Source organism: Diabrotica virgifera, chromosome 7 (genome assembly GCF_917563875.1).
Source record: "Diabrotica virgifera virgifera chromosome 7, PGI_DIABVI_V3a".
Taxonomy (NCBI): Eukaryota; Metazoa; Arthropoda; class Insecta; order Coleoptera; family Chrysomelidae; genus Diabrotica; species Diabrotica virgifera.
Genome location: NC_065449.1, coordinates 95,572,402 through 95,585,567, shown reverse-complemented (window position 1 = coordinate 95,585,567; position 13,166 = coordinate 95,572,402). Strand labels below are relative to the sequence as shown.

Here is a 13,166-nt window from a genome sequence, read left to right as displayed (position 1 = left end):
GCACATTGTGTAAATGTTAGGATTTAAAGAGGATATAAAAACCTTCAATACGATTATGAGGATTATGAGCGTTAGTCTCTTTATATCCTAACATTTTTTTGTTATTGTTTTAGTTTATTATTGTTTTATTGTGTTTATTATTGTTTTTTATGACTCTGTAAGTTTTGTGTATAAATTGTACAATTTTCCATGACAATAAAGCATTGTTCTATTCTAAGTTGTCTATTTTGTTAAACCAAAGCATTGATTATTATTACAAAATATTAATATAATCAATTAAATATAATATTAATCTCACAAACAATATAGGAAGTATAGTTAAAAAGAATAAACATAGTAATCCACAAGGAAATAAATCTGCACATAGCTATAGCCCAAAGTAACTTCTGTTGTTTATCCAAATCTTCAATAGTCAAAAACATTTGTGTAAAATTAGGTTCCAGCAGTTTCTCCTTTTCCTACATTTAAAATAGCTGGTGTTTATTCCTAAAAACAACAAATACATAAATAAAAACTCTAAATTGTATACCATAAAAATATCATACAAATATGACAAAATATCACAAGAGTATTTTAACATTATTTAAGGACAATTGCCATAATAAGCCACAACAAAAATGTATTAAGCGAAAAAGCTATAGAGCTGAAACAGGAAGTTGCTATGTTTGGTCTATATATTAATGAAAGTAAAAAAAAATACATAAATGGAGTGCACAAAGTCAAATCCACATGAGAATCTGAAGGTAGACAACCATACCTACGAATATGCCTCCACTTTTCCCTACCTAGACTCAATCATAAAAAATGACAACAACACCTGTCAAGAAATATAACAACGGATTCTTATCGGTAATAAGAAGTGTTTTTATGCATACAAAGACGTAATGAAAAGTAAGTTACTGTTACTGAATCGTGAGTATAAGCTTAGAATCTACAAAACAGTAATTACACCAGTGGTCACATATGGATGTGAAATGTGGACCATCTCAACCACTAATGAAAATCAACTGAGAATATTTGAGCGTAAAATACTAAGGAACATATTTGGACCAACACATTGTAGAGATGGTTCATGGAGAATTAAAATGAACCACAAGCTGAATGAACTAATGCAGAGCGCAGATATTGTTAGATTTGTAAAGTCTCAAAGACTAAACTTTCTTGGTCGCTTAGAAAAAATGTCAGATAATCGAGCTGTGATGTCAGAGATGGGAAGCCCCAAGGAAATATAACAAGAGGAAGGCCCTGTAACAGATGGATAGACGATGTAGAGAAGGATCTTAAAACTATGAATATCAGGCAGTGGTGCAGGAAAGTAGCCGACAGGGCAGAATAGAAGAATGCTGTTAAGCAGGCAAAGATTTACAAATGGTTGTAGTGTCATTAGAAGAAGAAGATTTAAGGACAGTTTAGGCAGGCTATATGCATTAAGGCATTATTAAGCTTTGCATTTAACCATATTGTAATACACTATATCTTACATGGTAAAGCATGATTTTCTTTACATAACCCTTGTTCTAAACTAGAACCGAATTGGTAAGTACATATATATTATTATTGTAGACATTTTAAGAACTTATTACTTAGTTGAATTACTTTAAACTTACCACTTATTAAATGTTTACTGCATACTGTCATATTTTAATTTGTGGTCTGTTCTCTTTATTGCTTTTATCCAATGTTCCTGCCTTTGTTTGGATAAAATTCATTTAAATGTATTGCATGGGGGAAATGTATAGCCTTGGGAACAGTAAAAAGTGAGGATTTTATCCCTGTCTGTCCTATTCCCGCAATTTACAGGCTTCTCAAGAAAGCCCTTGCTACAAGTCGGTCAAACACAAGGAAAAGTGTTTTTTCTTTTTTACACACAAACAAATTGACACAAACTGATAATTACTATGGGATAATTCAGTTCTGTAGGCTATAAACAACTTTATATTTAATTTACTATCACAATTTCGCTGCACAATTAACAATAAAAAACAAAACCAAACCATGGGCTGCGAACTCAATGGAAAAAATTGGTTCCATATATATTCGCTGGGAGCGTTAACTTTGACACATGGTCACGTGGTACACTGTGGCTGTTTGTGGGACGATCTTATGTGTATTCCTTATGGGTGAATTCCAAAAACAAGAGATTATTTGAAATATTACTATTAATTTTGTACAATTGTATCAGTACATCATAAGAAATTTTATATAAATACTATATATAGTAGAAATTGTCTGATATAATACATAAATATAATTTCGATATACAAACTTACGAAGAGATTTTTAGGTTAACAGCCGTAATGTGAGGTTACGACTGTCAAGGACTTCGTAAATGTAAACAAAAGTTGCAAAGCCAGAATTTGCTCAATCTCAAAGCCTTTTTAATTCCTATAAAGTTGAAATGTTGCTTCCTCTGCAGCTTTTTCTGCTTAAGTATAGTGTTTTTAACATAATACCACCATAATTCGGTCTTAAATTTCTATGAAATATAGTTTTTTAGTGATATTCACCAAGCAAAGTTTACAAACTGGTGAACTATTCTATTTTGTATAATAAAAATGGTAATGTGCTTTGTCCCGGATTGTACAAAATATTGTGAAAGAGGGATATGTAGATTCTTTGTTGTTCCAAAAGATCTGGTTGCAAAGAAGAATTTCATTACTAAGGTAAGAAAATATAGTGAAGAGGAAGAATTGAATTTATCATTTTATATGATTCACACACGGAAAGAATCTGTCTATTCTTTGTTGGTTTGCTCTTGCCACTTTGTGAATTCTGACCAACAATTTTTGTGCACAACAAAGCCAAAGGTTTTTTGACAGACAATCAACTTTTACATCCAAATTAAATGAGTAAAGTAAGTCATTTTACTTGAATATCTGTGTTGAAATATCTGTTACAATGCTGTAGAGGGCAAATCTACTTTCTAGAATTTATTTTCAAGGACCCATTCTGCATATAGAGGTCCTCTCATTTCGCTGAGTTGATTTTCATTTTAGTATGATAATATATTTGTTGGTCCATTTATATTTTCTTTGTCCGCCTAGTTCATAAATTCTCAATTTTATGATGTAGATAGTGATGCCCGATTGAAATTCCAAAATTTATTTCCATTATCTCAAATATACTAAATTTACAATTAAGATGCAGTAAAAATAAACAAACCAAGACACGTTAAATGCTGCTAATAAGAGCACTCCTGAATCATAATTTACAATGTATATACACTGTAAATCCCAAATCATTATTTCCAAAGTTTATACATTGTAAATTATAATTCACAAGTGCTCCTTGTAGCATTTAACGTGTCTTGGTTTGTTTATTTTTACTGCATCTTGATTGTAAATTTAGTATAGTATTTATTGAGAAAATACTATTTTAGCTTGCCATTTTCATTATAAATTATTTCCAGTAAAACAGTCATTCTCTTTAGATATTTTATTCCAAAACATATTTATTAAGTGCTTAATTTTTTGTAATTTTGTCTTAATAGAAATACCTACTTCTTTATCTGTTAATATTGACCTTCAGGTAATTTCTTTTGCTCATATAAATACGATGTTATGTGCTGGTCTCACTCAGGTTCATTTGTATAGGCTCTGCCAAGTGAAACCTAAACAAACCTAGTTGGTAAGTAGGTTTTCTGATTTTATTGCTTAATTCTCTGTTCACATTTTTGTTAATTGACTAACTCATTTGCATAATACAGTAGAACCCCGAGTATCTGTGTATGGATTATCCGGGCTGCGGATTATCCGTGCTATGATTTTTTATTACAAAAATTGTATTTTTGAGTTTTTATCAAAATATTGTCACTGTAAATCACTCAACAGAACCTCTATACGCCGAGAAAATGACTCATAATGAAAGATTTATTTTTTCTGTTATCTTTTTATGGTAGTTACATATATACTCGTACATACATATGTATCTATTCTACATAAGTAATGCATGTTCGGATTATCCGTGCTTTTCAATTATCCGTGCCGAGGTCTGGTCCCGAGGAGCACGGATAATCGGGGTTCTACTGTATATTTGTTTGATTATTTCATTCATAGGAGATTCTGACCAATAGAAAACTACAGAAATTTGAATTAAATTGATAATTTTTGATAATTGCCCGTTGTTAAGTATATTACGTCAGAGATGCCCTTCGTTGCTACGGACATTAATGACAATTAATGGTTTAAAAATTATAGATAGATAGATAAAAGTTATAACTTTCAATCGTCAAATATTCATAAAAACTTTGTGTTTAATTGTACTAATTTGTACTTACATAAATAAATTACAATAAAATTTTGGTTTTGAACAGTTTTATTCATGAAATAATCGCAACAAATTGCACTCGAACTCTAAAATTAATATAGAATTTTTGCCCTTGTGACACAATTTCACTCGCCTTTGGCTTGTGAAATTAAAACTGTCAAAGTGTCACTCGGGAAAAATTCAATAATTTTAGAGCTTTTGTGCAATTACTACTGATAATTTCATTTATCCAATTAGGTAAAGAAAATATTTGTGGGGTATTTATTTTCTGTTAATGCTAATTTATTGATATATCAGCAGTTATGTTAAATAATAATTTCTCAAGTTTCATTTATTGGTTTAAAAATTTTTTAATTTTATAGAAATATTTGGAATTCAATTAATTTAACAGAAAAGTTTATTTTCTGATTAAGGGGTGTTTCAATTAAAATATTTGTTATAACTTTTAGTTCAAAAGTAACCTGTAAATTTTTCTGTACTGCCTACAGGGTATATTAAGGTTTTGTTGGCTTGGGTGGTAGGGGCCCTTCATAAATTTATGCTGTGTGTTCTCTACATCTGAATTTCTCTTTTAGGCACCCAGGAGAAGGGCATGGCCCTATTTCAAATATGAGTATTATAGAAAATTAACAGTTCCCCAGGCAACCATCCAATGAGAAGCGTAGAAAAAGTAACAGTTCCCTACGCAACTATCCAATGAAAATCTTAAGGCCATAATGAATTGTATCACCCGAATGTCATTCTCTAGGGGTGAGCAAGTCTCTCAGGCTGGGTTAATTCACCATTGCCTACTTGCAAGAGCAATTGTCAACATTTCTACAGTTCCACAGGTGACCATATTGTCTCTTTTTGGACATACCATCTGACACCCTCTGAAGAAGATCTTGGGGTGTAAATAACCCAGGACAGCACCGGAAGAAGCCGTCAGACCACAAGCTAAATTTCTTATTAAAATCTATAGCTTGCCTATAAACAGAGACAAACTATTTTTATATAAAATAACTTTATTAGTTCTAAAATGTAGATCTTGAATTGTGACCATAATAAAATGAGAAAATAAAGTGTTTATACCGAATTTCATTCCTTTTTACTTTACTGATGCAGAGGAGCAGAATACAAGAACCCATAAAGGTCTCTCAGGCTCGCTGTGTTATGTTGAATTTGTTTCTTGGTCCAATGTTGGCACTTGGAAATGAATTCAATATCTCATCATCAATATGATCACGACAATGTATTGAAATTTTGTAGAAATCAAATTCAAAATGTGAAAAATGAAACATTAGTCAGTACTTTCCAGGAGGCCTTTACCAGGACCCATTACCTCTTGTTGCAAATCCACCTACTTCTCCAGTGAGAAGTGAAGAAAAAAGTAAACCCGGCACTGCCAATGAAGCTACTCAGTTTCTACTCCTTTGGTTGCAACTATGGAAGCTGAAAATGACTTTTTGTAGAATGTCAAAGTACTTCAAGAAGCAGTAAATATTGCAAAGTAGTTGTCTTCTTGTTTTTCATTTAGATGTATTGAAAGTAGTGATGAAAAAAATTGTGCTTTATATAGTTTGTCCGCTCTAACTTTTCCCATGCGGCACAACTTTTCTGTTTTGACTTAATTTTCAAACAAATTAAGTTGAAACCTAAAGTGAAACGAACGTCGATGTGTATATACATTTTGTATATTATTTATACTATATACTACACACATCAGCATACGGTTCACTTTAGGTTTTGACTTAATTTGTTTGAAAATAAGTCGTGACGCATGGGAAAAGTTAGAGTGGACGAACTATACTGGTTTATTTATTTATTTATCAACGGGCAATCACCCAATTAAAATACATTGTAAACATTAATCACAGGAGATTTATAACCTAACCTAAAGTAAATTTAAAAATTTTAATCATACAAACTAGGAACATTAAGTAAATAACAAACATTAACAAAAAATGTACAAAACACAAGGTTTATCATACAAATATGTATTTATGTGTTTATAATGAGTTTAGACTGATGTCAATTAATTGTTATCAAGATTGAGCTGTGGTCAATGTACCTAAAATTGATCCGTTTCTATTTACATTGATGAAATTGAAACTAAATCTTGTGAATGAAGATTTAGGCATTATATTTAAAATTTCAATGAGGATTTCATCCTACTGAACCTGGTTTAAACATGCTACATGAAATATTATTTCAAAATATTATGAAAGGATATTCACAGCAGGAATAAAAATAACTTATTGCATGCCAACATGATTCAAAAATTTTATAAATTGTAGAATAATTTTAGACTGCACAAAAATCTATTGTAACTAACCAAAAAATTGGAAAAACAGATAGAGTAACATATAGCTCATATAATCATATAAATACTTTAAAATGTCTAATTGGAGTGGCTCCCAATGGAGTAGTTACTTATGCAAGTAAGGTTCACTATTTGACAAGATAGTAAAAAATTTAGTATGTATATTACAGCAGATGGTGTCAGGTGATTTAATAATTGCTGATAAATGATTTTTGGTTTCCCATTTGGTTCCTTCAGGTGTAAGTTCAAAAAATAGACCACCTCTTTTAACAACTGCTCAATTTACACCAAACCAATAATTGCTAAAGGAAGAATACATGTCAGAAAAATCATAGCATATGATTTGACTTTAAAAAACACATGCAATGATTACAGCAACATTCTCATGTTAGTGGTCCCACAGTAAATCACTAGAAAAAACTCCATTATACCATCCCGAAAGTATGGGTCATTCTATGAATATACAACTCTCTTGGATTATCTCGATTACGAATATTTTACTGTACAAAATATGAAGAACGAAAGTAAATTGAAAATTACATTGTTGTTTATGGGAATAATTACTAGAGCCATTTACTTTCGTACTTATGTCGCACAGTAAAATATTCGTTGTTGAGATAATCCAAGAGAGTCATATATTCGTTGAATGGCCCATATTTGATCTTACATTTAGTTTACTCTCAAAATTAACACCAAAGTCTGATTTTATATGTATGTTATTTTAAAATATAAATTAGGTATCCTTGATATGTTATTGACTTACTAATCATGGTACATATTTTCTTTCTATTGATTTACTCTTTTAATATGGGTAACCACATCCACTTAGGAATTTGCAACCCAATTGGGTTCAGTAACATAATTAGAGTCACTTCTTTGATTTTTCTTTTTATCATTCATTATGGAAGTAAATATTGTAGAATCAAAATGAGTGAATGAATTAATTCAATGAGCTATATAGTTAATTAGTTTCAAGTAACAGTTTAAAATCAAAAGTATTTTATGCATGTAATCGGGAAAATAAAAATAATAAATTTCTATTTTTGCTATCTTCAATAATATGTATATGTTTAGATACATAAAATAAACAAAAAATGTAATTGTAAAGTGCTTTATTTCCACATAAAAATGGTATATACTTATTTATTCAAATAAAATGTTTTTAATCATTTTATATTGTGTTCGCAGCATTCTTCAATACCGACATCATATATGATCGATTCTGAAGGCATCCAGATCACTAGGTGGCACACCTTCCTTTTTATTAATTATAAGTTGCCTTGAATTTGGTTGTAATAATTGTGCTTTGTGTTCAGTACTCATTTTTTTTCTTTCATTAAAATATATGATATAGTCCCTATAAAACATATCATTAACCAATGATTTGGACTCTTCTTTGTTCTTTTCCAAATTTTATGGCCTTTATATTCTGAAAAAATAAAAAGAAATATACTTTTATTTTACCTACTTTTAAATCACTTTATTGTCTTTTATTTATTTATTTCACTCTGAAGCAACAGTTTGAAGCCTCATCGAAAGATCAGTTGTTCAAACTTTGCTCAGATTTCATTTCTTTATTGTGGAATGTTGAAGATGATGTGTCAACACATATTGCAAAGTTAAAACGAATTTTCAATTAGCTAAATAATGGGCTTGAAATGAAGCAACTAAGTAAAGTACCAGATGTAATGATTATATATCCAAAATTCTACATTATTTTACCTGGTCAGTATGAAAGCTAGCTTATAATTAACAATGCAGTGCATGTAAACAATGATTTAAGTTGTTAAAGATGTTTAAAATGTATCTACTCGTTCCACAATAACGGTATATTATTAAAATATTTTTATCATCTTTTCTTTTCTCGATTATTAGTTTTTATTGTATAGTATATAAATTAATCTAATCACTGAATACATAGATAGTGAAAAAAATTAATTACATTAATGAATAATTTACGTGATTTTACAAATAAATAACTTCTATTCAAAAATTGAACGGAAATATGATCTAGTTCTCATTCATTGCTGATGACGACATTGCTGTCAACTTATGTTTACATCTACTGCATTGCTTATGTGATTTTACTATATGCTTATACAGGGTGTTTCATTGGGAAAGTAACATACGTTAACTGTAGAAAGGGGACACTTAGGCGGTCTCAAAAATACCATACTTAATGGGTCTTACTCCATTAATAACAAAGATACTGGGTGTTTTATCTATTTTGCCATTTTCTTAATTGGTTCATAACTTTTTAACCACACTGTATATTTATTTGATATTTGGCAGGCAAATATAATTTAAGGTGTACAATAAATTAATTTATTTACAAATGTAAAAAATCCAGGCCCGGATTAAAAAATATTAGAAAAATGTTACGACCCAAAATCGACTTAAATTAGATTAAATTAGTAGATTAATTTTTTTTTAAATAAATTTTTTAGTTGAAAAGAGAATGAAAAACTAAATTCAGTGGTATACTTTGAATTTTTGGCAAAATGATTTTTCTGGTCAAATTTTGAATTTGAATTCTGAAATTATGTGAATTGCGAGAGCTCAAGTACAAAAAAAAATTTAATACAACTTACAACTTGTTAACCGCACTGTATATTTATTTTATATTTAACACGCGAATATTCTTTTAGGTGTTGAATCAATTATTTTATTTACAATTATAAAAAATCCAGGTCCGGATTAAAAAATATTGCAAAAATGTTCCGACCCAAAAAAACACCCTGTATATTAAATTTTTTTAAAATGGATTTTGCATTTGATAAGAGGATGAAAAACTAAATTTAGTGGTATACTTTAAATTTTCGGCAAAATGATTTTTCTGATAAAATTTTGAATTTGAATTCTGAAATTATGTCAATTGGGAAGCTCTAAGTGGAAAAAATTAAAATGCGACTTAATTTTAATTAATACCATTATTTAATCTAAATTGGTAAAATGTTAAAACATTTCAGTGTTTTTTTATTATCTGTGACAAATAGTTTATGGCGAATATTCATCTTTAAATAATGAATAAATAATAAAGAGTCAATAAAGAATACATCACTTTAATCAACAAAGTATCTAAAAATTATAACAAAACAGAGAAAATGTGCAGCATAACTATTTAAAACTAAAGTACTTATTCAAAATTACCACCATCAAAAATTATTGTTATGTGTCAAAATGTTAATATTTTACCAATTTAGATTAAATAATGGTATTAATTAAAATTAAATCATATTTTATTTTTTTTTTACTTTGAGCTTCGCAATTCACATAATTTCAAAATTCAAATTAAAAATTTTACCAGAAAAATTATTTTGCCGAAAATTCAAAGTATACCATTAAATTTAGTTTTTCAGCCTCTTTTCAAATGCAAAATCCATTTTAAAAAAATTTAATGTACAGGGTGTTTTTTTTTTGGGTCGGAACATTTATACAATATTTTTTAATCCGGACCTGGATTTTTTATTTGTAAATAAATTAATTGACTGGACACCACAAAGAATATTCGCGTGTTAAATATAAAATGAATATACAGTGCGGTTGACAAGTTCTAAGCTGTATTTCAATTTTCTTCTACTTGGAGCTCTCGAAATTCACATAATTTCAGAATTTAAATTCAAAATTTGACCAGAAAAATCATTTTGCCAAAAATTCAAAGTATACCACTAAATTTAGTTTTTTATCCTCTTTTCAAATGCAAAATCTATTCTAAAAAAATTTAATGTACAGGGTGTTGTTTTTGGGTTGGAATATTTTTCCAATGTTTTTTAATCCGGACTTGGATTTTTACAATTGTAAATAATTTAATTTATTGTACACCCTAAACGATATTTGCGTGCCAAATATAAAATAAATATACAGTGTGGTTAAAAAGTTATGAACCAATTAAGAAAATGGCAAAATAGACAGTACCAGATGTACCAGAACAGTACAGAAGAAACCAAAGAATATATTACAAGAGGACGACAATTAAAAAGACATCTACAATTTAAAAAGAGGAAACAAAATATAGAAAAAATTGAAAGACTAGAAGAACATGAACAAAACATGAAATAAAACTATTCTATAAGGAAGTAAATCTTGAAAAAAAAAAGGTTTCCAACCAAGAACAAAATTATACAAAGACAAAAATGGTGACCTAATAGCAGACAAAAAAGCAGTGCTAAAATGAAGGAGAGAACATTTCAAAGAACTGTTGGATAGACAACTAAGATAACAACTAGAAGAGCTAAGATTAGTCGGAGAGGCTGAAGTAGACCAATATGCACTAAGACCAAAATACAAGATGTAATAAAAAAATGAAAAATATCAAGGTCCCAGGATGCGATACAATAACAGTAGAAATATTAAAATATGGAGGACATAGAATATAGAGTGAAATATCAAAGTTAATACTAGAGATATGGACAACTCTACACAAATAAATAGACTAAAAATTAGAACTCCTCTTGAGTTGCCATTTAGAATGTACATGTTTTAAAAATGAAAAAAGATATGGACCACAGAAATAATGCCGGAACAATGGAAAGTTGCAGTGATATGCCCTATAAATAAGAAGGGAGATAAGTTAGATTGCAATAATCACTAGGGAACATCACTACTAAACGTTTGATACAAAATATTGGAAGAAAGACTAAATAGTATAATGGACCAAACAACAGGGGATTATCAAGAAGGATTCAGAAAAGGCAGGTCAACTATACATCAAATATTTACAGTAAGGCAAATGCTGGAAGAATTCTACAAGAGGAATACTGAACTACATAATCACTTTTAAACAAGCATATGACTCAGTAATTAGAAAGGAATTATATAGCTAAATGCAAGAGGTAAATGTGTTAAAAAAAACTAATCAGATTAGTAAAACTATGCCTAGCCAACACCAAGGCAAAAGTAAGGATCCGAAATCAACTTTCCGATGAATTTAACATTAATGAAGGTCTAACACAAGGGGATGTGCTGTCAACAATACTTTTTAACCTTGCGTTGGAACAAGTAATCAGGAAAACTCCTATAGATAGGAGAGGTACAATATTTACAAAGTTCAATCAAGTCGTTACTTAGGCAGATGATATAGACATAATCAGTTGTTCACATAATCGCATTAAAAGACATAGAAAAAATTTATACATGTTTTAAAGAAGCGGCACAGACTATAGGCTAGAAGTTAATGTCTCAAAGACAAAGTACATGATAACAAAAATACAAAAAGTACTTAGAAAATAATAAACGGGAAGAGACCGAGAAGTAGGCCTAGAAAGAGATGGATTGATGGTATTCACTAGGATTTGAAAGACCTAGAAATATGAGAATGGGAAAAAATGCAAAAGAAAGGAAAACATGGGCAACTGTAGTAGTCAAGCAAGCAATACACATAACGCCGAAAAGACCTCCTTAAAAAAGAATAAAGAAAGTAATATATTATGTTAGATAAATAACGTTTATAGAACTTTTGAAGTGTTATGCGTGTAGCTGGCCTTTGCCTTGCAAAACTTTAGAGCCTAGTAGCCTAGAAACCCTAACGGGCGACCATGGCCCTCCATGGGCTGGTAGTGCTAGTGCTCACCGATGATGATTTAATTTAATAATTATAGATAAAAGTATAAAAGTGAGGTTAACATACTTTTGTCTTCGAATAGCATTAATCCATTTTTTTCTTTGATCCTGCCTATATTTGGATGTAGGAAAGCGAAAGAATTTCATTCCACTGTTTCTCCATGTAAAATGACAGTCAAAAACGACACAAGAACCGTGATGTGGCATTTTAAAAAAATTAACGGAATATTTTGATAAGCCAGAAGCCAGCAGTACACGGCAGGTGACGGTGTTGCCAGAGAAATTTTTATAAATTCACTCATGCACTGGAATATTGACACAAAATGTACTAAACCAACACATTTTGTACAAAAACTTAAAAAAACGTCATTTAATGTTATTTGAAGCAAATTTCTTATATCACAAAATTTTAGATTTTTACTTTAGATACTTTAGTATCACAAGTTTGGTTGTTATTTGTTTCAAATTGGTACAATTGTACGAACTCTGGCAACGCTAATTTGTGGGACGGAGCTTCCAATTTTCGCCACCATGAGAAGGACGATCGACATGCGTATCCCCACCATGTCAACCCTCCCAGCGGATAGTGAGCTTCCGGAATTAGAGATGGCGACACATAATGTAGATCGCTAATATATGTGGTACAAGGCTAATTGAAAAGAAGAAGAATATTTGACAATTGAATTTTGAGTTGGACAGTGGTGTTTATTTTGTAACAGCGTTGCCACATTCAGCAGATTTCTACTTTTTGGATAGATTTTTGATATATTTTTTTTTAATTCTAGTAAGCAATATTTTTTAGTAGGTTTTTGGTATACAGTGATGAGCACGCTAATAACCGGCAAAAAAGCTCAAAAGATGGAAAACATAATACATTGCGAAACAAAAAGAGATGAAACTAGTGGAGGTGGAAATTATCGTTATAAACGTATTAATTAACATTACATTACATAGTTTTCCACCTGTAGACGTCTGTGACAGGAGTATTTTATAAAATTCTACTCTCACAGTGACAGTTGTCATACCTCTGATACGTCTA

At 30.1% G+C, this 13,166-nt stretch overlaps 2 long non-coding RNA genes across 2 annotated transcripts; both read right to left on the bottom strand.

Moving 5' to 3' along the window:
• Positions 1 to 203: 203 nt before the first annotated feature.
• LOC126887854 (uncharacterized) lies at positions 204 to 1,991 on the bottom strand. The gene is made up of 2 exons (XR_007699238.1): positions 1,608 to 1,991; positions 204 to 486 (listed from the first exon to the last, which is right to left on the bottom strand). It is a non-coding gene; the product is annotated as an uncharacterized LOC126887854 (long non-coding RNA).
• Positions 1,992 to 7,663: 5,672 nt separating this feature from the next.
• LOC126887855 (uncharacterized) lies at positions 7,664 to 13,166 on the bottom strand. Its single transcript, XR_007699239.1, has 2 exons — positions 12,195 to 13,166; positions 7,664 to 7,997 (listed from the first exon to the last, which is right to left on the bottom strand). It is a non-coding gene; the product is annotated as an uncharacterized LOC126887855 (long non-coding RNA).